This window comes from Peromyscus maniculatus, chromosome 19 (assembly GCF_049852395.1).
Source record: "Peromyscus maniculatus bairdii isolate BWxNUB_F1_BW_parent chromosome 19, HU_Pman_BW_mat_3.1, whole genome shotgun sequence".
Classification (NCBI taxonomy): domain Eukaryota; kingdom Metazoa; phylum Chordata; class Mammalia; order Rodentia; family Cricetidae; genus Peromyscus; species Peromyscus maniculatus.
This window is the reverse complement of record NC_134870.1, coordinates 6,455,934-6,480,267: the sequence shown is the minus strand read 5'-3', so window position 1 is coordinate 6,480,267 and position 24,334 is coordinate 6,455,934.

Here is a 24,334-nt window from a genome sequence, read left to right as displayed (position 1 = left end):
CAGCAGGCTGCGAGCATAAAGGTCATGCCCGATGATGAGCCTTGAGGCTGCGGGCACTGATGACAGAGAGATGTGTGGTGGCCTGGAGCTCCCACAGAGACAGCTCAATACTGAATAGGGCCTGCTGGCTCCAAGCATGGAGCCACTGGGCTGCCTCCGGTGCTGCTTGTCCTGCTGGGAGCCAGAGAGTGAGGGACAGCTGCCCACAGGCTACAAGCACAAAGCTCCAGAATGGCAAGGCTCCGGGCAGCAGACATTGAGGGCAGGGAGGTATGAGGCAGCCAGGGGCTCCCACAGAACCTGTCCCCAGACGCCCTGCCTAGTTGAAACATCACCCCAACTCCGGGCAACAGCAGGACATCTGAGATGAGTCTTGGCAATGGTCTAGTATTTATGGTGCTTCAGAAACCAGAAACTTTGAACCAGACCAATAATTCACTGCAATAAACATTTGCATGCAAAGCTATTCAGGCAAAAAAAAATGTCCTGTGTGACACACTGCAGATTCCAATGCCACTACGATAAGGAATATGGGATGGAGAGGTGGGAAAGACAGAGGGATGGAGCGGTGAGCGCATGGTGGAGACAGGCAGAACGAGAGATGCAATGGAGTGACAGGTGTGAGAGAAGGTCGTGGTGGGTGGGGCTCATGTTGTTGCTGAGTAGGGCCCACAGGGTTGATGGACAGCAACCTGAAGCTTGTGCAGACTCAGGCCCCAAACACACTGCCCAGCCGCACAATCACACTGGTTCTGAGCCATGACAGGACTTCCAAGATGAGTAATGGCTCATTTTCTGGACTGGACCTCATCAAAAGACTGCCATGGTCTGTGCAGGTCCCAGAAACCACTTCGCTATCTGTGGTTCACAGTTCCAGGCTGTGTTGAAGTCGTACTGCAGCCAAGGCCATGGTGACGTCCATGGCCTGTGTTACCACTGAAGGCCATGTGGATGTCCTTGGTCAATGCTGCCACCTAAGGCCGTGTAGATGTCCGTGGTCCATGCTGCAGTGGAGGGCCATGTCTGTGTCTGTGGTCCTACTGCAGCTGGGGGCTGTGTTGATGTCCATGGCCCTTGTTAGCACCTTAGGCCATACAGATGTCCATTGTCTGTGCTGTGTCCTGAAGCCATGTTGTTGTGAGTGGCCTGGGCTACCACCTGAGGCCATGTTCATGTCTGTGGCCCACGCTGCACCATAGGGCTGCGTTTATGTCCTTGGTATACACTGCTAGAGGGGACCATACTGAGGTCTGTGGCTCGTGCTAATGCCGGAGACCATGTGGAAGTTCATGATCCCTGCTCCCACTGACAGTAAGGAACAAGAAAGCTACTTTTGCCATGGTATTGACGACTGCAGACTCACAGTTAAGAAAGCGGGACATACAAGGCCTATATGACAACTCTACCCCTACCCCACAAAAATTAACAGCCTAGAGAGAAAGCCATCGGAGAGAACTCTTACAAATTATTATAAGGATGCTGAAGTGTAGCTCTGCACAGTTGATGGCTTCCGGCAAACATGTGGGTAGGGAAGGACTCCGTTTTCTTTAAAGGGGCTGCCCATGGGGACTTTGATCATGCTCCAGTGAGTTTGTGGGCAAAACAAAATTGGACTTGTTTTTGTTTGTTTGTTTGTTTGTTTGTTTGTTTTTGTTTTAGGTGGGGAGAGGTCACAAAGGTGAGGGGATGGACCTTGGAGGACTGGGAAGTGGGTGCGATTGGGGTTCACAATGTGAAATTACCAAACAAGCAGTGAAAATGTTGTGAAAAGAAAATAGATACTTATACTCTATCAAGCATAATATATATTATTATTCTGATTTTTACATTTTCCTGCTATATTTAATTTCAAAAAGGTAATTTAGACCATCCTTGTTATATGCAGACTGTACAGAAGATGGGCATATAAAAATACCCTCTGCTGAATATTTACACCATAGAAAGAAGAGTATAAATTCTAAAGGCTCGGGCTGTGATAAATTTCATACAATAACATGAAAGAAAGTTTTAAATTAATTTTAAATCAATTTAAAGGAACGAGAACAACATCCATGCATGGAGAAGTTCAAGGGAAATATGCTAAGGAAATAGAATTCAAGTTGCATTTCAAGCCTGAATTGAGTTCCTGCTAAGGACCAGGAAAAGATCTTTAAAGATGGAGAGGAAGCAATATAATGTGGGCAGTGGTGTATTTCAAAGAAAGCTCAGAGTGGCGGCTGTAGCAGAAACTATTGCATATTGGCTGGAATGTGAATGGACTTAGAAGAACAGCAGGTTGAAGGAGCTGTTTGGAGAATTTATGCTGGGTTTAGGCAATGATGCTGTATTTAGTAGGCCATAGAGATGTTCAGGGAGCTAAATTTTTAAGATGTATTTTATTTCATTTATTTTATTTTATTTCATTTTATGTGTACGAGTGTTTTGCCTGCGTGTATGTTTGTATATGTGCCACATGTGTGCCCTGGGAGGCCAGAAGAGGACACCAGATCCCCCCAAAACTAAAGTTACAGGTGATTGTGAACCACCATGTGGGTGCTGGAAAAAACCCAGGTCCTCTGCAAGAGCAAGTGCTTTGAACCACTGAGCCGCCTGTCCATGCACACTGGGAGACTTTGAGTAAGAAAATGACACGTGAAATGCAGTGTCCACAGACAGTCCTTTGTCAGGAGTACACAGAAGGAATTGTCAGGAGGAAACTGGGCAGGCCGCAATGAATCAAAGAGAGTTCTAGATTGCAAGGTGGGAGCCTGGTCACAGCTAACCTATGTCTATTTTTAGGCAAGTTATTTCTCCCATGGGATTCTGGTTTCTCCTAGGAAAATGTCAGGATGGAGGAATTAATTACCTCTCAATTCTCTTTCAGGTCTAGAAGGTGACGTCTGTGGAAAGCCAGTGTGGTGATGACGCTGTGGGTGAATGAGTAACATGAATGAGTCGGGAAGGGAAGAAAGGTAGACGTTCACACTTTGGGGTACACTGAGTGTGTCAGATCTGAAATGCCATTGAGGAACCAAATCAGTGACATTTAAAGAACAAATAGGAATCCTATAATTTAGAAGTTATTTCAGTGTGCCCCCCAAGTCAGACCTAAATTTTAGATGTAAGAGATGAAATATTTTGCATACTATTCCAAATATTTCTACTTTTGACTCTTAACCATACATCTACCTAAAGTATTTCCAAACCTTAACTAGAAATAGCCTTAGACATGTTTCTCCAAGACGATCTTCCCAAGCGTGTTACTCTCCTTGCTCTTGAATTCGCAGGATATTTGCTGCTTATAAAAAGACTGAAAAGTCAGGATGAGAACATAAACATGGGTGAGGGGATCATTACGCTATTGCAATGTTGTAATCACATTTCTTTAAACCTAGAAAGTTCCATCGTCCTTTCAAAGCCAGGCTCCTGCGAGGTGGCTTCAGACACTGGGCGCTTTTGCTGTGAAACAGGAAGGACTTCACTTTCTGTTTGCTGTCATGGTCCGATCCCCCTCTGTCTCAGCCCTGTAGCCAAGGACTAGACAATTAAAATTTCCCAGCGGTCCCTTTTCTCTTCACAAGGCTGCGGCCAGGGCCCTGTCTCTTCACAGCCATGGTTCTCGCCCTCCAGTGGGAAAGCGAAGAGGAGAGGGCTTTTCCAGACCTTTCAGAACTTGCGCATTGAAATGCAAACACTCCCCTGGCGCCTCCAAAAATTCTGAGAAATTTTTGGGTTTGGGTGATGTTTCCAGGAAACCTGGCACTCTGGTCCTTGTTGGTGGCCGGTTTGTGTTCTCCCTTGTCCAGCGACATTCAAATCCAGTCAGCCCCTGACTGTCTCCTGCAGGGCAAAAGACCAACTTGAACACTAAACAAAAGAGTAACTTTTTCTTTCCAAATTTGGGATGGTGGCCAGTAAACCTCAACGCCCTTCCTTTGTTAAAGCTTCCCTCCTAGTGTGATTTAGCTTCCTGCCATGCACCCTTCTTCTTAACCCTGTGGATGGACTAGCACAGGCCTGGGGCAGCTTGCAGCGACCAGGTTCATGCCGTGCAGGACAGCCGCTTGGATGTGGTGAGGGTGACGTGGGGACTTTCCCAGTCTCTCTGATGTGGCATCCTGACTGCTCTAAAAGTTGTTCACTGACCGGTTCCATGTGTGTTGTGGAGTATGCATGTTCCCTGCTCTGGCTCTGTCTAAAATGAAGTCCCCTGTCTTTTCTGTCTTCATTTTACACTAGGGTAAGTCAGAAGGTAACTGCCAAGGGCTCGGTTACTGCATCACTAGATTTGAACCTTAGCTAGAGTCAACTCCATTATGTTTTCCTTATATATTGTTTTTAATGGGTGGGTTTGCTCCCATGGTGCCATCATGTAATATTGTTGAGAAAGATGCTATCTCCCATTGTCTCTCACACACTCCAGGGATAGAGTCATGTCTGGCTTGCTTTTTATTTTCCATAGATTGAGCCTTGTGGACATGTTGAAGGAACAACAGGGCAAATTCATGCCACAGCAGTAGATAAGATCTCCCAGGAAGTGAGGCTGAAAGAGCCTAAGGCACGAGGAAGAAGAACGAGTAAAAACTGAGAAGGAATGAACTGGCTTTTGTCAAACGCTTTGATGTAGGAAATCACGTACAATCTCCAAATCACAGAACAGGGGAACTACAACCCTGTAATGAACCCAAGTTAAAAGCACAATCCTGTATTTAATAATCAACTTCTATATATGTATGTTTCTGTGTATGTATTCATAAACTGTGTACAGATGTATGTAAATGTATGTATGTATGTATGTATGTATCTTCTTAAATGGTTTCTGTCTTTTGAAGCAACATCTTCTGCTGAACCTGGTGCTTGCTGATTCAGCTAGAGTGACTGAGCAGCAAGTCCCAAGGATTCTCCTATCTCAGCCACTCAACACCCCCAATTCCTGAGTTACAGAATACCACACTCAGTTTTTATATGGGTGCTGGGTAATCAAACTGGGGCCCCAACATTCATGACAAGCACTTTACTGGCTGAGCCCTTTCTCCATTCTCAACAAGAAACTTCTAGATGCTATTTCATCTTCTGAAAAGTAAGGGAAGTGACTAGATGGTGCTCAGACCTCGCTGACCCTGTAAACTCTGAGACGTAGCTCTGCAGTCTTAAGGCTCTGCGAGCCTTTGACCCTAAATACTTACATATCCAGGTCACAGTGGTTTCCTTGAAAAGTTGAGCACTTTTAAACCCAAATGGAAGCATGGATCAAAAGATGAAACAACTCCTGGCCATTAGGCAGCCGATACCTATGGTTCACACCTCGACACTACAAGGACTCGGGCACAGTGCTGGCCACACAGTTTGTGCCTGAAACAAACTTTCTGAATGACTATACAAATGCCCTGCAGTATCCTGGAGAGCCAGGGCACCAACTTCGGGAGCTGCTTGTCTGCCAGCATGCCTTCTGGCTCTCACAGGCACAGGGGCAAACTCCTGCACCAACCATGCTGACCTCACTCTTGTGGCCAGGAAAGGCATCCTCAAGACCAGCTCACAGAGCTACCCGTCCCCAACAATTCTCCACTCCCCTCAATAGCCGGACAAAAGGCATGCCTCTAAGCATCTGCCATGTATTTTTGTCTGTCTGTCTGTCTGTCTGGCAGACCTGGAGCATGATGTAGGGTGCTATGTACACAGCTGTCCACTCACACGGTCCTTGCTCTGTTACATGGTTTTTGAGGTTTTAGGAAATAGGTTTATCTCAGTGTCAATGGGGGACTATAGGTAAAGGTTCCTAGATACATATTTTAAATGTTAATAAACTAAAACATTCAAAAAGTTATAAAATTGTCATTTGTAATGTAATCCTTCTTTGGAAGCTAGTTATAGAGGAAAACAGTCTCCCTTTCAATGCAGATATGTCCCCCGTACACACACACCTCCCATTAACCTGATAATTAAAGTGTAAGGGCTATGAAGAATGTGGGGGGGGGGGTGATCCACTATCAATGTTTAATATTTTCTAATAAATGCAGAGAATTTAGTGTTCGTCATTAGAAGAAAAGACTTCTTTTTTCTAGGAGATGAGATATTATACAAAGAATAGCATTAGTTTAAAAAAAAAATAAGTTGGGAAATAAGATTTTGAGTGGGTGACCTACATATGTTAAAAAAAAAAAAAAGTAAAAATTTTTTCAAAGTAATGTACCTAACTCTTAGAAGCTTCCAAGCATCCAAGCAGGTAGACTGACAAAGCAATTAGTACAACTAGTTCAAGGTGAATGTTGGAGGGGGTGACAGGCAGACTGACAAAGCAATTAGTACAACTAGTTCAAGGTGAATGTTGGAGGGGGTGGGGAGGGATGTCTCCCAGGTGAAGGATGAATGCAGGGCTGGGCTGGGCTGGGCTGGGCTCAGTAGTAGAGTACTTACCTGGCATTCACAAAGCTCTGAGTTTGTCCCCCACCAGCATGGGTGTGTGTGTGTGTGAATGAATGTCATCTTGTACCGGGTATCCTAGAACTCAGGAGTCTGAGACAGGAGGATTGCTATCAGTTTAAGCTCAGCCTGGACTACATAGTAAGTTCTAAGAGAGCATGAGCTAAAGAATAAGCTTCTGTATAATATAATAATAATAATGACGGCAATGATTAATATATTCCATCATTTTCACTCTGTCACACATTTCGTATTTAGGAAGTGATTTGGGGGTTCTTGCACAGGGCCCCAAAGCATGAAGAGGATCACAGGATCTACATTACATGTAGCAAAGAGTGAGAGGGACGGATAAAGAACCCTTGGTAACACACTATAAAAGCAGCTTTTCCATCAGAGAGTAAACAGTGATGTGTCAGTTTGCAAAGAAATCAAATGAAAAATTGCTTTCAAAGGCTTCAGAATGGTCTCTGCTTTGAGGCATGGGGAAAAATTGATTTCAGTAATTGAAAGAGAGTTTCACAGTGCATGAACAATCAGCTCCGTGGGAGACCCAGCCTGCGTGGCAACCAACTTCAGGGATAGCCGAATGAGGAAGTGTTCCGTGCACAAGCACACCAGGTGGGCTAGGACCCCAGTCTCTTTTCGCAGGTGCTTTAAACATGTCTCCGTGTTAAGGTCTGAAAACGACAGCAGATTGTCGCTCTGGTGTGGCCTTGTCACCGTCTCCTAGCCAAACCAGGGATTGTCTCATTCTGGACTGAGTCATCCCCTGTTCCTCCTCCTCCTCCTCCTCCTCCTCCTCCTCCTCCTCCTCCTCATCCTCATCCTCATCCTCATCCTCATCCTTTCTTTTCTTCTTCATCCCCTTACTCTTCCTGTTCTCCTTCTCTCTTTCCTCTTCCCTCATTTCTTCTTCCTCCTCTTCCTCTTCCTACTTGGTCTTCTCTGCTGAAAATGGAAACAATCTCACAGGCATTCAGAGCTGCCAGCGACAACCCAGGTGGGCAAATTCTTTTGCTCAAAAATTTATTTTTCAATTTTAAAGGAGACCAAACTAACTCTCTCTGTGTGTCTCTCTGTTTCCCTGTATCTCTGTGTGTCTCTCCCTGTCTCTCTGTCTCTGTCTCTCTCTCTTTCCCTCTCCCTCTCTCCCTCTGTCCCTCCCTTTATTATCTTTACTAGGTAACAAAACTAAAACAAGAAGACTAAACAGTGAAGGTAATCTCATATCCCTAAAGATAGGAAAGATGTAGGGCACTGATTTTATTATAACCTTCTTTCCAATCAAGGTCACCTCCAGAATATTCCAATATTTCCTCCTGATCTTGAGAGAGGATTGCTGCATGGTACTTTGTCGGGCAGCTTCATCCCTGTGGTAGTAGAGGGAGATATAGCCAATCAAAGAAAAGAAAGGTTTATCGAGGCTCACAGTCTTGAAGGTTTCGCTCTATGATCAATTGGCCCATTGCTTTGGGCCTGTGGCAAGGTGAGCCACAGAGTGAGAGAGCTGCTCCCCTCTCAGCAGCTGGGAGTAAAACGACAGGGATGAGCAAGAGTCTGGAATCCTCCTCGGGGCGTGCACTGACAACCCATCTCTCTCCCACAGGGACCCACTTCCTCCCGTAGCCAGGACTAAGGGCCACATTTTCAGTGCATTCAAGATCCAAACTGCAGCGTGTGTCTCGCTCACCATGGAATTGTATATGTTTGTTGGTTTATTGCAATCTATGTTTTAAATTTATTTTATTTGTTTTTGGTATTTTGAGACAGAATGTTTCTATGTAGCAGAGCTGAACTCAGATTCACTGTGTTGCCCAGGGTGGCCTTAAATTCAGTATGCATCCTAGACTTGCCTTAAAACTACTTTCTGTCGCTAGCTGACCTTGAACTTATCCTCTTCATAAATCCTAGGCTTTATAGACATGTCTGTATTTGGCCCCTTGGTTTATTGAGTTAACTGACCAAAAAGTAAAGTACACACACTCACATACACAAAGTTTAAATGATATTTTGATATGTATATCCATTATGGAATGGCAATACATTTAACTCATCCATTTACCTTAATACTTAAAAAATCTACTCTCAGCAATATTCAAACACACATTATATTAGTATAATTTATTGTCATCACCATGATGTACAATAAATCTCTTCAACTAATGAGAACATTGTGGCTTTTCCTAACTTCTTCCCGGTCCTCTCACCACTCAGCTCCTCAGGTCATCATTCACTTTACACTCTAGCCTTCTGATTATATTTTATCTGATTATATTTTATTTGTGTGTGTGTGTGTGTGTGTGTGTGTGTGTGTGTGTGTGTGTGTGTCAGAGAACAGGGCAGGGTGATGGACATCATGGCACACCTGTGGAGGTGAATGGACAACTTTCAGGAATTGGTTTCTCCTTTCATAGTGTGGATCCTGGGGATTGAACTCAGGTCGGCAGGTTTGACAGCAAACACCTTCACCTGCTGAGACATCTCGCCTTCCATGAATCCACCTACTAGACCTCACACACAACTGAGATCATATGCTGCTATTTGTCTCTCTGTGCCATAGTATCCCCAGATTTTTCATAGTATCCACAGAATTTTCTCTCACTTTTAAGACTTAACCGGTCTCATTTCCACTTGTGTGTGGTGTTGACTACTTTCCTGTTACTCTGATAAAGACACCACAACCAGCACCAACCTTCGAAGCATTTATTGTGGCCTATATCTCGAGAGCGTCCATGATGACAGGGGAGGTGTAGGAGCAGGAGGTTGAGAGGCATGCCTTCATCCACACCCGGGAAGCTGAGAGTCAACCGGCAATGGGACAAGGCCACAAACTCTCAAAGCCCGGCCCTCCTGAGGTGTTTCCTCCAGCTTGTCACCAAGCCTGGTGACCAGTGGAAAGAAAGAACTAACAGGAAAAACGTTGTCATCTGAGCACCTGGCATCCACACACTTTTATTTTCTTTTTACAGTGGCCACTGTCATCCATGAGAAGTGGTCTGTCACTGTGGTTTTCATTTGCACCTCCCTGATTAGTAATGATTGATACGATCGTTAATTCAAGTGTGTTTAAGGATGTCTGTATTCAGATCCCTTGTCCATTCTCTGAATTATTTTGTCATGGTTGAATTGTTTAAATTTCTCACTTTTTACATATTTCTGAAATTAATCTCTTATCAGAGGTTTTCAGATTAAAAATATTTCTCCCATTCTGTAGATGGGGTCTTCACTCTGTGAATGATTTATTTCTTTAAGTATATACAAGATTTTTAGTCCTTTTTATTTTGTTTTGTTTTTGCTTTTGTCTATTTTTTATTTTATTGCCTGTGTTTTGTAGTCTTGTTCAAAAATGGCTTCCCAGACCAACGTCACTAAGAGTCCCCTGCACTGTCTTCTGAACTCCTGAGCCTCACATGTAAGTCTGTAATCCATCTTGAGGTTTATTTGTGTTTTAATATGATAAGAGGTAAGGGAGTCTCAGTCTTCTGCTTGTGAAGGCCCTGTTTTCCTGACACATCGTGAGGAGACTGGCCTGCCCTGTTGTGATGGTCAGTTTTAATTATCAACCCGGAAAGAGTCTCAGTGGGGAACCTACCTGGAGGAGACTGGTCCATTATGGTAATTGGAGTGATAAGACCAGCCCAGTGTGGATGGTATGTTCTGTGGAATTACTTCACATGGGCTCTATTCTGTGACTCTGTGGAAATCAGGTTCATTCCTAAGACTTACACAGCTGACTGCCTCCTTTTCCTTCCCACTTATGGGGCTACTGTGTACACTAATGAGGTCACATGTGCATGGAACACATCAGTCCAAGGTCTATACCTCTAAACTGCTTGTCACCAGGACATTTCTGGGACATATGGTTTCAGACAGTGACAATGTAGTTTGGATGGCAAGAGGCATGTGGAAGTGGTGGGCCCAGGCCATGAATCCTGGTTAAGTAAGGACTGTGTGGTTAAAAGAGTGCTCAAATGGAGGGTGGTGCATATCAGGACCTTCTAAGCAGGGGTGCATGTGAATCTAATAACAGCATTGTACCTGTCATCCTCTAGTGGTCAGCACAGTGGATGGATACCAGGAAGCAGAAACCTTGATTTACAAGTGTCTTCTTTCTGTGATGCTTTCGTGTGTTTTACCACAAGTCACTTGCTTTGTGTGGTCTGACCATGTTAACCCACTCTGCAATGAGCTACACATGCATCTTCATCTGCATCTTAACAGAAGTCATTCCCTCCTACATGGTCTTTTTCCTCCTTATCTCCTTTCTCAAAACAGTCTCATTCCTCATCATGGAAGTAATATAAAGGTCACTGATGGCATGAAAAAAATGACTTTAGGTGGTACATGGATTGGACTTTCCTGAAGATTGCATATTGAATTAAATATGCATTGTAGCTAGCATAACAAACACAAAATATTGTTAAACAGAGTGATGCTAAGTGGAAATCTGAGCTCTCTCTCTCTCTCTCTCTCTCTCTCTCTCTCTCTCTCTCTCTCTCTCTCTCTCTCTCTCTCTCTCTCTCTCTCTCTCTCTCTCTCTCTCTCTCTCTCTCTCTCTGTGTGTGTGTGTGTGTGTGTGTGTGTCTACAGTCAAATATTGCCTAAAGACAGTGACACATCTGAGCAATGCATCCATTGGTGATGTCGTCGGACTGCAAACCCCACAGAGCTCACTTAACAATAACCTCCATGCAACAGGACAGTCACTAGATGTGGCCTCTGTCACTGCTCTAGTTGGCAGCGTGAACCTGAGAGAGCAGGGCCTAAAAATGAGGGGGACTAAAGACTCATGCAAGAGCCAGCTTTGTTCAGAGCATCAGGACGACTTCTACTCTGAGGGTCAAGAAGAGTCACCTGAGGAAAGTATACAATCGTGAGGACAAACCGCACATGGTAAAAACATGGTATTCCATAGCGGTATCTAACAATAATAGCCAGTTGTAATGAATAATCTGAAGTAGCTTACCCCATCTGCTCCTTCTGAGAGGGGCACAAAAGCGTATTCCAGAGCAACCCATGTTATGGAGGGACAGAGGCTAAGACTCTTGTCTTGTTTATGTGGAGTTTTCTCACAAGATTCCAGAAATATCCTCACACAGTTTCATTCATGGACTGTGTTCTGACAGTCTCTTAACGTAATCAAATGATTTGGTAAACGAAATGATGTTTTCAGCTACCTTGGCTTACTCTGTGATAGTAAATTTATTTTATAATAGGAATAAGTCTAAAATGATGAGGAAAAGCACAGTAGAGTAAATACACAAACTGGTAATGTCATCTTTATTACAACTGCCAGATGTTTTGTGCTGTGCATGCCTGTGTGAGACGTTCTTACACATAACTGGACATCCATGATGTTCACATACACCAGCATCACAATGTTATGATTTAAAGTTGCTAGGCAACCTTTTTGCTGTTCTGTTATAGTCTATGGGGCCATTGTCACATAGGCAGGTTGCTGCTAACCAAAACAGCATATATATGTGTTTATGTATTCCTTATATAAGAAGCACATAACTTAGATACAGAAAAACTGGTACAGATGGTATAGAGATGGAAGACATTCAAGAAAGGCTGAGTCATTAGGAAAATCTCTACTTTTTTGTCTCAAGACTTCCACTTCTAGATTACACAGACCTGAGCCCTGTAAAATCAATTTGCCCTATCTCCTTGTCTCATAGAGACATGGAAAGACCAAATAAAGAAATATAGGAGAAAGCTAGAATGTGGTTCTCTCAGAGACTGACCTTCCATCTCTAATCCCAGCCACCATGCAGTCCAGATTCCAGGTCCCTCATTTGGACCTGTCTGTTAAGGGTCCTGCCCCCATTCACTGTCACTCAGTTTCTCTCATTTGGCTAAATTCTAGGATCCTGAAAACAAACTGTGTGTTTTATTTTTAGTCAGCTTAGGCTGCCATCATAAGGTATCAGATGAGGTGGCTTACATGGGCCACATTTGCTGCGGATGGCACTGGAGTCTAGAAGTCCATGATCCAGGTGTTTGGAGAGCCGGTATCTGGTGAAGCCTCTCTCCTCAGGGTGCAGTCTGACACTTTCTCACTATCCCCACATAAACTTTATGCGAGTGCAGAAAGAGGAAGAGGAACAGGTGGTCTCCAGTGTCTCAATTTCTTATGCAGACACCAGCTCTTGAACACCAAGGCTCCCGTCTTTACAGTACTATTTAGTCTTATTTGTGACGTCACATTCAGGGCTGTGGCCTTGACATACAAGTTTGGGGGGCCATACAACAGAGTCTATGACCCTGACTTTCACCTTGTTTTCTTCATGACTGTACCAGGCAAATTAATGAAATGATGGTTATACACCAATGAATTTTGGCTGAAGATTTCACCACACATAAAGCTTTAAGTAATGACACAATCCTGGACCCTCTGGAACCCGAAGCCTTGGAGAAGGCGCCCAGGAAGTCCTGGTTGCTGCTGCTGTGCAGGTGTGTCTCATGTGCACAGTTCATTGAGGAACTCTGAACTACATGACCTGTCTTTGTCCTCAGCCCCACGTCTCTTCTGCCCGTCTGTCCCTTACTCTCTGATGCTTTTCCTTCTTCTTCAACTGTAGCATCTCTTTCAAATATCACTCAAAGACTTTATGTTTGCGAAATTACATACCATTTCTCCATTCCTCGTGCCCTTTAATATATCCACACCAGCTGCAGCCTAGGGATCAAAAAGCTTTTTGTTTTCCAGACCATTTTACACACACATCTCTCACTGATATTATCTAGTGTTCTTCACTGTCTCTTCTTGCCCCATTCTCCAAGGCACTGTCCTGGCACATCGTCATCTCCTTTTCCCAGAGTATCTACTAAATATGTCCAACATCTTCAATCATTAGTTCTAGGAAAATAATACTAAACTTTTTAGACTTCTTGAGTATACTTCCCATTAGCCTCTTCCAAATATATTTCTCAGGAATGTCTTATTCACTTATAAATTTACCATATTCATATTCATCAGATATTAAAGAATAACAGTGTCCCATGCCCTATACTAGATTTGGGGGGTATAAAGCAAAACTAGCATCACCTCAGCTTTTCAGCATGCATAGGTTAATGAAGAAATGCAAGCAGGTAACTACAATGTATGACTTTCCAATTCCATAAATGGGAAGTTCTGGGCACTTAGGGGATAAGGCCAACTAAGGAAAGGCAGCAAATGCCTCCAAGGAGGTACAGTTTCTAAATTCAGTACCAAAATAAAAGTAAGAGTCAGTAGGGGCAACAGGGGAGTCTAAATGGTAGTGGACACTCATTACTTCCTACCTGTCATTACCCCAGTCTGCCTTTATAGAGCCCCTTAGATACAAGCTTTGGGGCATTTCTCAGAAGCCGAAAGGAACAAGTCTCCCATTCTCCAGCAAGGCAAACTTGGGATGTGAGGATACACATGACTTGAGCATGGCCAGCTAAATAATCTTCCTAAACACCAAATTCTGAGTTATGAAATCACCACTTTTGAATTTTTTAGAATTTTATAAAATTTTATTTTATGTGTATGAGTGTTTTGCCTGCAGGTATTTATATGCACCACATGCATGCCTGGTGCCTGCAGAAGACAGAGGGCTGGATCCCACAAAATGAGTTATGAATGGTTGTGAGCGATCATGTGGCTATCAGGAACCAAACCTGGGTCTTCTGCAAAGGCAACAAGTTCTTTGAATGGCTGATCCATTTTTCTGGTTCCTAGGTAAATACCTTTTTGAAGGACCAAAGAAGACTAAGAAGAGGCTGACAAATAGGTGGAGAATAACATGGAGAGTGAAGGCTAGAAGGCAATGCATTGTGGGTAAGATCTCTGGGACCACGGTGACAGATTTGAGACTCTGCCTTTCAGCTGAGATACGCATGACTGTAGGCAGCTTTCCTGGTTTCCCAAGTAAGGAGTTGAAATAACACTGTCCCAAATTAAATGTCTTGTGGAATGCACAGCAATGCTCAGCACTAACCATGATGGAACAAGTGCTCGCTACAGTCAGGAGCTAGAAAATGTCAAAGAAAACCAGAATGGAGCTGGTCACCTGGAGTCACAAAGACAGAAATCCCTGGAACCTGAAGAGACTAAGTCACAAGGAGGGAAGGGGACATATGCTAGATCGCAGTGGGCTACAAAGACCAATGTGTGTCTGGAAACAAGAGACAATAACCCAAGGACAGTTGGTTCTAACAGGGAAGTAGATCCAGTGGTCCCTCATAGGTGACATGGAGTTAAACATAAAATTGTACTTTCTTCCAAGATGAGTGGTATTTGAACATGTTTAAAAGCTAGCAGACAGAATTAAGTAAGAATTTTTTTTTTTTTTTTGGTTTTTTGAGACAGGGTTTCTCTATGTAGCTTTGCACCTATCCTGGATCTCACTCTGTAGACCAGGCTGGTCTCCCAAGCAAAAAAATATAAGAAATTAATAAAACAGGGTTAATTAACTAGATCAGTATGTCTCGTGGTACGCTGCACACCCCTTTGCATCCTTAAGACCTCTTCTATGGAAGCCCAGAAAATGAACTTTTCGTAACCATGGTAAGATTCATAACCATGGTAAATTCCCTTGCTGTCCATTGCTTCTGCTCCACCTGTTAAAAACAGTGGCCAGTCAAACTGCCAGGACCTGGGCATACATTAAAACAGAGGTCTCAAACCATCTCCTTCATCACCATACACCACAAAGTCAATGCCAGCTCCACTTACAATGTCCCTAACGAGGGATGAAAAGTGTTAACTTTATTCATTCCTAACCCATGAGTCCACACCGTTTTAACATCCTGTGTGGGGAAATTAAAAATGTGTAGGCAGGATGGGTGCTTTCAGACCTAGCTGGTGGTTTGTTCACACCACATGTGAGCCAAACTCCCTTTTCTAAGGAATACCATTTCGACTTTAAAGAACAGTTGGCAGACCATGATTATTCAAATACAATGTCTGAAAAAAATTCTTGGAAATAAACAAAATGAGCCTTTCACTCCAAGAAAACTTGACAGTATTGTTCCCATTAATAATATTTGGGCTTTCAAGCAAAACTTATAATGTTGAAAAATTATAATTTCTGTCTGCCCTCCATGAGTTTGACAGTACTCTCAATATTAAATGCTTCCTTGATGTGATTAATGGCAGTGTTTACTGAATATGATGTTCTGATATTGTAAAACAAATGTCCCAGTGCTCAGGAGAGTGCTAGGCCTTGGTAACACAGCCCTTTTCACATGACAGAGCATGCACTTGGAGCCGGGCATTGGTGGCGCACGCCTTTAATCCCAGCACTCGGGAGGCAGAGGCAGGCGGATCTCTGTGAGTTGCAGGCCAGCCTGGGCTACAGAGTGAGTTCCAGGAAAGGCACAAAGCTACACAGAGAAACCCTGTCTCAAAAATCAAAAAGAAAAAGAAAGAAAGAATAGCTCAAAATGCAAAAGATGATCTTAAAGTACCCAGGTCTGAAAAATTTAGCCAAAGATCATGCATTTCAGCTGAAGTCTAAGAAACTATTGTGAAGGGTGGGTCAGAGGATAGTATTCACAATTATCTGTCCGGATACTAAAAGGTCCCTTCCCAGCAGTATCCAGGTAGGAGTCAAGATTTCTTACCATACGTCCCCAAACGAGCTTGTCAGACAGACCACACACACAGGTGGGTACAAAAATCCACTTGTCTCTATAGAGCCAGGTGTGGAGAGACGTGTACAAAAGTAAACCAGTGACTGATTCTTCACATTTGGAAGACTTCTTGTTATTTAAAAATGTAATCTAAGCCATGCATGGTTGGTCACATCTGTAATCCCAGTACTTCGGAGAAAGAAACAAGAGGAAGCTGCTGCAGGTTCGAGACCAGCCTAGTCTACATAGCCACTGTCAAGCCAGCAGGGGTTCAAAACAAGACTTTGTCTCAAAATTTTTTTCAAATTAAAATGTAGCTACTATATACTGGGTTATTGTTATTAATGCTAGTATTGTTATTCATGCTAGTAAATTATCTGTTTCAGTTCCTAATATGGTATCCACACATACAATGCGCATGAAAGCTCCTGGGCATTCAGTAACTTTCCACCGTAAAGAGCTCTTGAGGATAAATGAATGAGAAAGTTTCAGAACACATTCTCAAACTGTGGGTCGCAGACCCAACTGAGGGAGGGTCATGAAAACATTTGGCAGCAGCAATTTGTTTCTGAGTGTCAAATGGCAGCAAAAGTTATTCCAAGTCCAGCAGGTGAGGAGGTATTTTCTGTGGCATCCCGTGCTGTATTGCACAATGTCACTGTGGCCTTTGGTCTAAAGACACAGCATGGGCACTTCCCATGTGTGTTCTGTCACACCACACAGCACCAGCACATGCTGCCAAAAACCCTTGGCTCAGATGCTGGGCTATTATGTGTCACCAATCTCGGCGTCTTGGCTGCACGGGCCAAGCTGTCTGCTCTTGTAGAAACCCAACAGTTTAATTATAGAAAAAAACTGTCAATATTTTCCTAAGCACATAAATATCAAAATAATTTTTCTTTGGACTGGATTGTGTTAAAATGTTTAATTTGGAAAGTTGGTGTTTGAATTATTTATTTGAGTTTCATTTTAAAAAAATCATTAAATGGAATTTTGGTTTGGGATTAGGACAGAATTTCCAACAACTTCTGAAATGGCTCTCAACACACTTCTGTCATCTTGTACCTACTTATTTGTGTGACACCGGGATCTCAGCACTGACGATTATAAAGTAAAGATCCTGACCCTCTCGGAAAAATGTTGAAGATGCTCTACATTCTGCGGTGCCATATGTCAGCCAAGATTGATTTCTTTATGTCAAAGTAAATAAACATCTCATTACTATGCAAATTTGCTTTTACTTCTAATAAATTATGTTATTAGTTTTGATATATAATATCATTAAATATTAGTATATATGTCAAAATATTTTAAAATTTGGGATTTGTTATCAGCAACTGTTTGATTTATATATTTATTTAAATACTTGGATTCAGGTAAACTTTTCTCAGGTGAAAAGGTGTCATAGGAAAAAGTCTCGGAGGGTCTGGATTAAAGAATGGTGCCATCCAAATTGGTAACCAGTGCCAAATAGTCAGCCCTAGAAACATACATTCAGGTAACAGTATACAGGCTGAACAGGGTGTAGGTAGGAATATATATGAGTATGTATGCATGTAACAACAATTGAAAAAGAAGCCGTGAATTTGAATGAGAACAAGGAGAGGCATATGGGAGGGTTTGGAAGGAGAAAAGGAGATGAGAAAATGATATAATTATAATATAATTGCATATATAATAAGTATAGTATAAGTATAGTATGATGGAATAAGCATAGTATAGTAAAAAGTAAAATAAATAATAATCCAGAAGAAGAATCATGCTACAAGAGACAGCAAAGGGTGGAATTGAGAACAGAAGTAAAGCCAGGTGTAGTAGTACACACCTTCAATCCCAGTACTCAGAAGGAAGAAGCAAGTGGATCTTTCTGAGTACAAGGCTAGCCTGGTCTACATAGTGAGTTCCAGCCAGCCAGGATACATAGTGAGACCCTATCAAAAAATAAAAAGGAAAAAAGAAAGGAAGGAAGGAAGGAAGGAAGGAAGGGAGGGAGGGAGGGAGGGAGGGAGGGAGGGAGGGAGGGAGGGAGGGAGGAAGGAAGAAGAAAGGAAGGAAGAAAGGAAGGAGGAAAGATTTTAAAAGGACAGCAATAAAGGAAACCAGAGGGATACCTCCCACAGGAAACAGAGGAAGGGGATTAGACCAATAGCAAACAGCATTTTGGGGTTTTGAGTAGGAATTTCTGTACAAAGGCTTGATTTCATTTGACATCTAAATTGATGACAGATGGATAGCAAATTTATATCAGGAGATTGGCCACTCAAAGAACAACTCTAAGGGACAGAATCACCTGGTCAGAGCCACAGAGGGAAAACTGAGTACCCAGGACTCCAGGATATGGTGATTAGGGAACAATCTGTCCCAAGATCCTAGCAGGTGCCTAAACAGTACTACATCTCTCTCTTCTCTCTCTCTCTCTCTCTCTCTCTCTCTCTCTCTCTCTCTCTCTCTCTCTCTCTCTCTCTCTCTCTCCTCCCTCACTCCCCCTCACTCCATATGTGTTTAAACTGTTTTTAATGCAGACAAATCTATAATAGAATTGGCTCTCTAAATTGGAATAATAGATTAACAACAATAATAGAGAAATAATCCTACTGTGCCATAACAAGGTTGTAAGAATGGAGCATTTAAATATCTTAGTGCTTACAGTCACACCTGTTGGGATGATGTGAGGTACCACGATGCCTGCATGCTTAGATGAGTGAAGCAGATGACAGAACCCTTGTGATGTAGCCATTAGGCTACTATGGCCTTATAACAATATAACAAGAGATTCTTTTGCTTCATTTTAGCGCATACTCTAAAGTGATTTCATCACCCCACTCAAAGTCGGGCACAATTTAAAACATAGGAATTGTCCCTGAAATTCCACATTTAATATTTTTGGCTATTGTTGACCTTAAGGATCTTGAACTGAGGAAAGCCATGCCACAGAGAAGAGGGCTTTGGTGTCTCTGAAAGGGGACAACCCTGCTTCCCACCTGCTGAGGGAGCTGAGCAGCAACACTGAGCATCCCCACCAGCTGGCTTCTTCCTGCACACTGGAACCCTACAGAAACACACTGGTAGCTCAAACTCCTTTGTGCCCACTCCCAACATATGGACAAGTTTATTATTTTGACGAGGTAACACAAACTAAAACTTTGGACTAATTTATATCTAAACACTATGGAATATTTTTAAACACTTGATTAGTTGCTTAGTCCAGAAGTGGTTGTTTGTTTGTTTGTTTGGTTGGTTGGTTGCTTGGTTGGTTTTGGTTACTTTGGAAATCAACAATTTTTAAATTAATTTCCTGTATTTGACCTTAAATCTAACTCAAGAACTTTGTGACTCTAACTCCAGAACTTTGGACAGTTATCGACCTTGCCATATCATATTAGCTTCATGGATCAGACAATTTCCCACAGAAAATGGATTAATAGAGTTGGGTTTGTTCTCTGTTTTAAAAAGTATACAATGACCTGCTGACTCGTTACATAGTGAATAAATCCTGAAACAAAAAAATATTTGTGTTTAGCTTCCTTAACTGAAGTGAATACATTCAGTGGTGATGCTCATGTGCTCGCCCAAGCAACAACAGCCAGGGCAATATGGCACCACCGGAACACAGCTATCTTACAACAGCAAGATCTAAATAGTCCAGTGCAGCCGAAGCACAAGAAAAGGACCTTAAAATAACTCTATGAAGATGATAAATGTCCTGGAAGAAGAAATGAAAAACTCTCTTAAAGAAATTGAAGAGAAGAAAAGAAAATTTAGTGGAAATCAACAAATTCCTTGAATGCTTAAAAAGCCAAGAGAAAACAAACAAGCAGGTGAAAGAAACTATTCAAGACATGAAAATGGAAATAGAAGCAATAAAGAAAACACAAACTGAGAGAATTCAGGAAATGGAAAGTAAGAGTTCTAAAGAACAGGAGCTGCAGACACAAAGCATCACCAACAGAAGATAAGGGACGGAAGAGCGAGAATCTCAAGAATTGAAGATACAATAGAAGAAATAGATTCATCAGTCAAAAAATTGTTAAATCTGAAAAAACCCCTAACATAAAACATTCAGGAGATATGGAACACTATGGAAAGACCAAACCTAAGAATAATAGGAATAGAATGTGGAGAAAAATCGCAGCATAAAAACACAGAAAATATATTCAACAAAATCATAGAAGAAAAATTTCCTAACCTAAAGACAGATATGCCTATAAATGTGCAAGAAGCTTACAGAACACCAAATAGATCAGATCAGAAAAGAAATTCCCCAAGTCACATGACATTCAAAACACTAAATACAGAACAAAGAAAGAATATTGAAAGCTGCAGGGGAAAAGGGCCAAATAACATATAAAGGCAGACCACTAAGAATTACATGCAGTGCCTCCCCATGCCATGGGATGCCTTGTCTTCTTTTGGGGGGGGGAGTGGGGATGGGTTGGGAGGGGGAGACTGGGACGGTGAGAGGAGGGAAGAGGGGGATCTTTGATTGGTATGTAAAATTAATGAAAAAAATCTTCAATAAAAAATGAATTGCTAAAAATAAATAAAATAATTTAAAAAAAAAGAATTACATGCAACTTCTCAGTGGAGACTCTAAAAGCCAGAAGAGCCTGGCCAGACCTCTTGCAGACTTTACGATTCCACAGATGCCAGCCTAGACTAAATACCCAGCAAAACCTTCAATCACCATAGATGGATAAAACAAGATATTTCATGATAAATTAAAATTTAAACAATATCTACCCACAAATACAGCCCTACAGAAGGTACTAGAAGGAAAACTCCAATCCAAGGAAGTTAACTACACCCACGAAAACACAGGCAATAGATAATTTCACACCAGCAAAATAAAAAAAAAAAAAGGGAAACACACACACACACACACACACAAACTACCACTGCCAACAGCAACAATGTAATAACAGGAATTAACAATGAGTGGTCATTAATATTTCTCAATATCAATTCACCAATAAAAAGACACAGGCTAACAGAATGGGTACTGTAGCTGGAGTTTTTCTCTCCAGCTCCCACCAAGTCCCAGAGCCCACTTATAAAATAATCACTAAGATGCTTATATTACTTATAAACCATATGGCCATGGCAGGCTCCTAGCTAGCTGTTCTTATATCTTAAATTAACCCATTTCTATTAATCTATAAGTGTCAGGGACAAGAACAGGATCTCTAGTTAGTGGTAAAATACAGACCCCCATAAGACAGGGAACTAGATCATCTTACAGTCAGGTTGCCTAGCAACAGGACATTGAGTCAGAGCCCTTGACCCTCTCACCCTGTAAACATCCTATACAAACATCCTGTTAGCTTGCCCCACCTTATGCAGATGGCAGCTTCTTGCTCCCTCCACCCTGCGGAACTATATAAACCTTTGTGAAAAAGAAATAAAATGGCACCTTGATCAGAATCTAGACTTGGTGTCTTTCCTTTGTATCTCCTGTCCCTACATTCCCTCCTTAGGGTGGTCGAGAACCGGTTGAAGCCCTGCAGGTGGGGCGACTGGAGCCAAACGTGGATGAAACCACCTCTTAAAGTTCGGAAAGTCGTCTCCCGGAGGAAGACCAAGGCCTTGGTGAAGTTGTTGGATCCCCCTAAAATGGCCCGGTTCAGGACGCGATCCCGGAGGAGAGCAGAGACTATGCAGGTAAAAAGGTGACGAGCCATGGGTCAGGCAACATCATCACAGGATTATTCATTTCTGGCCTAAATGAGCCCCTCAAGATACAAGGAACTAGGGTAAAAAAAAAAAAAAAAAAAAAAAAACCTTAAAGCCTTTTTTTTATTAATGACATTCTTAGGGTCTATAAATATTTCCCTGATATGCAAGAGGTTATTAATATATAAGTTGCCACGTGGCTTGTAGCATACTGGTATCTTAACATCTTCTCATGATGGTGGCTGGCAGTGTCTCTCTGCCTCAGCCTTCCACTTCCCAGAATTCTCCTCTCTGCTTGTCCCACCTATACTTCGTGCCTGGCTACTGGCCAATCAGCATTTTATTTACACAGAGCAATATCCACAGCACTTCCCCTTTGCTTTCTTTTTTTGTCAAAAAGGAAGGTTTTAACTTTCACATAGTAAAATTACATATAACAAAACAATTATCAAGCAAGAATTACAGTTATAATATCTAGTCTATATTATCTAGTCTATTTGGCAAAATTAAAGAAGATATCCTATCTATCCTATATTTGTGAGTCTAAGGTTTCATATCTAACTTGTCTTTATCATAACTAAGGAAAATTATAACTAGTCTTCAACTACATCAAAGACCTCAGAAGGATATACTATTACCTGAAAAATGGGAGAAGGATACAAGCAACTTTCAGGAGTCTTGTGAGAGTAGACAGAGACAGCTGGCGGCCTGGATAGTCATCCAAAGTTTCTCTGTAAATTTGGGGCATCTGTCTTCAGCCCACAGGCTTGGAGTCTCTCAGTCACTTCTCTCTGTGTCCTGTAGAATGTCTGATAGTTTCCTCTGAGAAGCAGGAACCTGAAGGACCATTTTGCCAAGCGAAGTTTAGTGGTCACCTTCCTATGGGTCCTGTGTGTCCAGTTGATCAAGCAGTCCAGGCAAGAACAGTTTCTTGCCCAAATGGCTATTTTTGCCAAGAAGATAAACTCCTCCATATAGAGTGTCATTGATGCCCATCCTCCTCTCTGAAGTAAATCAGTGCTGCCAGGAGCAGACATGTCTCATTGTCCAGAAAGTCTAAAGTTTTAAACATTTTAAATGCCATATCCTGTAGGTCTTTGAAGTATTTGAAGATTACCTATCTATTTGAAATATATCTATGTATACTAGAACACTTAACTAACATGGCTACAAGTATGATTATCATAGATGACTACTTATTAATCTATTTCTTAATTATCCATTACAATTTTAAATGAGTTGTACAAACATAACCTTAACTCTTCTTTAGAAAGAGATCGCATTTATAATCAACCTGATTTAAATAAAATATAATGTTTTTTTCTCTGTTCCACACCAGAGGGCTCTTCTGATATGGGACAAAAGAATCTCTCAACCTTTTTTTTTTTTTCAGTATACTTGGTTTTAGAGAAGGAGTGAGCCAATTCCATCTCCAAAGCCAGCTTGGTATATTGGCGAATTTGGGCATAGCTTCTCATACTACTTCCTGCTGGAGGGGGGCTATATCTTATGGGGAAACAAATTTTTAAGCTTATGGGGTATTCCATGAGGCTATATTGTCTGAGCCAGTTGCCTTGAAACCATTCTGGATGTTGGATCATCTGGGCCATGGTGTCATTGGAGATCTTTCAGGGGGTCTTGGCTGGTCAAACCTGATGTATCTTAATCTGGAACAAATCCATAGCCTCTGGCTTTCTGTGGAAACAAAAGCAGAGCCTCCTTTCCAAAGCAACATAACCTTAGATCCAAATTTTGAAGTCAAGGTATTTTTAAAATATACATATTGGCTTAACTCAACAGCTTTTACAATCAAATGTCTTTCTGCAGCTAAGAATATCAAAGACTAATCATGGTATCTCCCTTGCCAGAGAAAGAGGAGGGATTGTATGAGCAAGAACTGTAGAGACCATGATTAGAAAAAGCACAGGGACAAATAGCCAAACTAGTGGAAACACATGAACTATGAACCAATAGCTGAGGAGCCTCCAACTGGATCAGGCCCTCTGGACAAGTGAGACAGTCGATTAGCTTGAACTGTTTGGGAGGCACCCAGGCAGTGGAGCCAGGACCTGTCCTTAGTGCCTGAGCTGGCTGTTTAGAGCCTGGGGCCTATGCAGGGATGCTTTGCTCAGCCTGGGTGAAGGGAGGAGGGGCTCCGCCCTCATCACCTTCCCAACATCACAGTGGTACGTTTACCACCAGCTCTGGGAGCCATCAACTCTTAGAAACAGTGGGTCTGTGCTTCTATCAAAGCAATGTGTAGCCCAGAAACCTCTTTTTTTTTTTAACTAACAAAAACTATATCCAACACACAGCATAGTGGGCAGTTTGGAGACACCTCTGTGTAACATAGTGTAGGTCAAGCCTGCACACACACCACAAACCCACCATAGAGTAGCATGAGGCACCGTGTTCAATCCCTAGGACCATGTAAATAACTAAAATTAAAAAGATAATATGATCAATAGCAACTGCATGCTCCCATAGTTTATAAAATCATTATCGTGTACTCTTTGGAGTATTATAAAAAACAATTTCAACAAGTGTATATCACATGCCTGACTTTTTCATAGGTCCTGGGAATAGAACTCCTGTCCATGTGGATGGATGCCAAGCACACTACCCATTGAACCATCTCCTCAGTTTTGTGTGACGA